At 41.1% G+C, this 4797-nt stretch overlaps 1 non-coding gene across 1 annotated transcript; it reads left to right on the plus strand.

Annotated features, from left to right (window-relative positions):
- The first annotated feature begins 4248 nt into the window (after nt 1–4248).
- LOC141716339 (small nucleolar RNA R71) lies at nt 4249–4354 on the plus strand. Its single transcript, XR_012573051.1, has one exon. It is a non-coding gene; the product is annotated as a small nucleolar RNA R71 (small nucleolar RNA).
- Nucleotides 4355–4797: the final 443 nt, after the last annotated feature.

Raw genomic sequence — 4797 nt, forward strand, 5'->3', positions numbered from 1 at the left:
GTATGCTATTCTATACGCCCAAACAGCTTCTTCAAGCTTCAAAGACCAATCTTTTCTTGATGGACACACAACCTTCTCTAAAATGCGCTTGATCTCTCTGTTAGATACCTCAGCTTGACCATTCTTTTGAGGGTGATAAGTCATAACAATGTGATGATTCACATTATACCTTTGCATCATAGTAGTAAACTTGCGATTGCAAAAATACGACCCCTCATCACTGATTATGACTCTTGGAGTTCCAAATCTTGTGAATATCTGCTTGTGAAGAAAATTAAGCACTACTTTCGCATCGTTTGTTGGCAACGCCTTAACTTCAACCCATTTCGACACATAATCAACTACCAACAAGATATACTGATTGTTACAAGATGAGACAAATGGCCCCATGAAGTCAATTCCCCAAATATCGAAGACTTCAACCTCGAGAAGCACATTAAGAGGCATCTCATCCCTCTTGGACATATTACCCATACGTTGACATCGATCACATTTCAAAATGAACTGATGATCATCTTTAAACAAAGTCGTCCAAAAGAAACCTGCTTGAAGAATACGAGTTATTATCTTTTCTCCACCATAATATCCTCCATAAGCCGTTGAGAGGCAATCTCGCAAGATCCCCCCATTTTACTGTAAGGAATACATCTCCTGATGATTTTGTCAGCTCCTTGTCGAAAAAGAAACGGCTCATCCCACATATACCACTTCACTTCATGCAGAAACTTCTTTCTTTGAGCGTATGACAAGTCGGGAGGCATGATATTACTCACAAGGTTGTTCACAATGTCTGCAAACCACGGTTCTTCCTCTTGTACTCCAAACAGCTGCTCATCGGGAAAAGACTCATTTATTAATATCTTATCCAGTGAAGTTGCAATTGGATCCTCTAAACGTGAGAGATGATCAGCGACTTGATTTTCAGTCCCATTTATGTCCTTGATCTCTAATTCAAACTCCTGGAGTAAAAGAACCTATCAAATCAATCTAGGCTTCGAGTCCTTCTTCGAGACGAGATAATGAATGGCAGTGTGATCAGTGAAAACTGTCACCTTCGTCCCAAGCAGATAAGATCAAAATTTCTCAAAACCATAGACAATAGCCAAAAGTTCTTTCTCCGTAGTAGTGTAGTTTAGTTGAGCACAATTTAGGGTCTTACTAGCATAGTAGACCACATGAAATATGTTGTTCTTTCTCTGCCCAAGAACTGCTCCAGCTGCATAGTCACTTGCATCACACATCATCTCAAAAGGTTCACACCAATCAGGTGCAGTTATGACAGGTGCCGTGATTAAACTCTTCTTTAAGAACTCAAAAACAGCCACACACTCGTCATCAAACTTAAACGGGACATCCTTCCCCAGAATATTGCACAAAAGTTTAGAAATTTTTGAGAAGTCTTTGATGAACCGCCTGTAGAAGCCCACATGACCAAGAAAACTGCGAACTCCCTTAATAGAGATTGGTGGGGGAAGATTTTCGATGACCTCCACTTTGGCTTTTTCCACCTCAAGACCCTTTCTAGAGACCTTGTGCCCAAGAATAATGCCATGTCCCACCATAAAATGACATTTCTCCCAATTGAGAACCAAATTGGTCTCAACACACCTCTTGAGAACGTCGCCTAGATTCTGCAAGCACTCATCAAATAAATCACCAAACACAGAGAAATCGTCCATGAACACCTCCACATTCTGACCAATCATATTAGAGAAGATAGCCATCATGCATCTCTGAAATATGGACGGTGTTCCATATAACCCAAAAGAAATTCTTCTAAAGGCGAAAGTACCAAATGGACAAGTGAAAGTAGTCTTCTCCTGATCTTCTGGAGCAATGAAAATTTGATTATATCCCGAGTAGCCATCCAGAAGACAATAGTAATCATGCCCTGCCAATCTATCAAGCATCTGATCAATGAAAGGAAGAGGGAAGTGATCCTTCCTTGTAGCCTTGTTTAACTTTCTATAATCCATGAAAACTCTCCACCAGGGGGTTTTTCATGTAGGAATAAGCTCATTCTTCTCATTTGCTACCACAGTGATACCTCCTTTCTTTGGCACACACTGAACTGGGCTCACCCATGAACTGTCAGAAATAGGATAGATGATCCCTGCATCTAACCACTTGAGGATTTCCTTCTTCACAACTTCTTTCATGATCAGATTTAGCCTTCTCCGTTGCTCCACAATAGGCTTGCTTCCTGGCTCTATCAGAATTTTGTGCATGTAATACGAATGGCTGATTTCCATCTGCTATAGTCCAACCAATTTCCAATTTGAATTCTCTAAGAATTCTCAAAAGCTTCTCCTCGTCGCTACCTGAAAGGTCAGATGCAATAATAACAGGCAAAGTAGATGCATCACCTAAAAACACATACCTCAAATGTTCAGGTAAAGGCTTAAGCTCAAGAGTAGGAGCTTCCTCAATAGATGGCTTGAGGCGCTTAGGAGCTTTGTTCAACTCCTTCAATCCTAGAGATTCAAAAGGCATATCCATCTTTCGCTTCCAGGGAGAAGCATTCAAATATTGCAAGTGCTATTCACCTTCATCATCTTCACTATCGGAATTCCCCAACAATGCTTTTTCTAAGGCATCAGATCTTAACAATCAATCAAGTTCAGAATTGATCAGAGAATCGACCATTTGCCACCTTAAAACACTCCTCATTTTCCGTAAGGGAATTTTATGGCATTAAACACATTAAAAGTTACATCCTGATCCATCACTCGCATGGTGAGCTCACCTTTCCTCACATCTATCAAGGTTCAGCCAGTAGCCAAGAAAGGTATTCCCAAGATTATGGGAATCTTTTTATGCTCCTCGAAATCAAGAATTACAAAATCAGCAGGGAAGATGAGTTTATCCACCTTGACCAAGACATCCTCCACAATACCCCGCGGATATGTAATAGAACGGTCGGCCAACTACAAAGTCATATAAGTAGGTTTTGGATCAGGCAAGTCCAACTTCTTGAATTTTGACAAGGGCATCAAATTGATGCTAGCTCCCAAGTCACATCGACACTTGTCAAATGACACCTTTCCAATTGTGCAAGGAGTAGTGAAGCTTCCAGGATCTTTAAGCTTCGGAGGCAACTTCTGTTGCAGCACAGCACTGCATTCTTCCGTGAGAACAACGGTCTCTAAGTCATCAAGATTCACCTTCCTAGAGAGAATACCTTTCATAAACTTTGTGTAACTAGGCATTTGCTCAAGAGCTTCAGCGAAAGGTATGTTGATGTGAAGTTTCTTGAAAACCTCTAGAAACTTCTCAAATTGCTTATCCAGCTTTTTCTTCTGCAGCCTCTTAGGGAAAAGAGGCGGAGGATAGATATATTTCTCTCCTATATTACCCTCAGGAGGAGTGTGCTCAACAGTAGTCTTCCTTGGTTCCACTTCTGCTTCCTTCTGCACTTCTTCTTCTTCAGCCTCAACTTCAGATTCTGGAGTCTTTGCTTTTTCAGGATTTGCAACCTTACCAGACCTTAATGTAATTGCCTTAACATGCTCCTTAGTTTCCTTCTTTCCTGACACTTCAGTATCGCTTGGAAGCATGCCAGGTTGACGATTCAGTAATGCATTAGCAATTTTCCCAATCTGATTCTCCAAGGTCTTGATAGACACATCTTGGCTCTTGTACACGAGCCTCAACTCCTCCAATTCAGATTTTTTATTAGCTTGCGGTAGCTGCTGAAGTTGAAGTTGTTTCCTAGGGGAATATTGGGGCTGCTGAAAACCAGGAGGGTTATACTGCTTTGCTGTGTATGGCTGATAAAATTGTTACACCGTATTATGATTGTTACTCCAGCTGAAGTTAGGATGATTACGGTTATTTGGATGATAAGTGGCTGGAGCTTGTTGCTGTGATCTCTGAAAGTTGTTCACAAATTGAGCTGATTCGCAAGAAATAGCGCAATGCTCAGTTTCATGCGCCCCCGCACAAAGCTCACAAACACTAGTGATTTGATTAACTCCATAATTAGCCAAAGTGTCCACCTTCATCGTCAAAGCCTTAAGTTGGGAAGCTATAGCAATTACTGCATCCAAATCCAAAATTCCTGCTACTTTACCCTGAGTTAGCCTCTGAAAAGGATTCTGGTATTCATTAGCAGCCATCAGTTCGATCAATTCATAAGCTTCATTATAGCTCTTATCCCACAAGGCTCCTCCTGATGTTGTATCGAGTTTGGGTCTAGAAGTAGCACATAATCCATTGTAGAAACAGTTTATAATCATCCAGTCAGGCATGCCATGGTGTGGCACTTCCTTAAAATCTCCTTATATCGATCCCAAGCCTCACACAGAGATTCTCCAGTTTGCTGTGCAAACTGAGTAAGAGCATTCCTGATTGCAGCAGTCTTCGCCGTAGGAAAGAATTTAGTGAGAAACTTTTGAACAAGATCTTACCATATGGTGATAGACCCTGTTGGTAAAGAATGTAACCAACACTTTTTCTTATCCCTCAGAGAAAATGGGAAGAGTCGCAGCTTGATAGCATCTTCAGTCATCCCATTGAACTTGAAAGTGTCACAGATCTCGATAAAATCCCTGATATGCATGTTGGGGTCTTCTATAGGAGAACCTCCAAACTAAACTGAGTTCTGTATCATCTGAATCGTGCTCGACTTGATCTCAAAGGTGTTAGCTGAGATGGCTTGTCTGATTATGCTCGACTGAATATCATTGATCATCGGCTGAGAATATTCCATCAAAGCCTTAGGAATTTCTGCTTGATCTCCCATCACTACTAAAGCTGGTTCCTCGACTTTCTCTTCTTCTACTTTCTCTTCATCCT

This window comes from Apium graveolens, chromosome 3, assembly GCF_009905375.1.
Source record: "Apium graveolens cultivar Ventura chromosome 3, ASM990537v1, whole genome shotgun sequence".
Classification (NCBI taxonomy): domain Eukaryota; kingdom Viridiplantae; phylum Streptophyta; class Magnoliopsida; order Apiales; family Apiaceae; genus Apium; species Apium graveolens.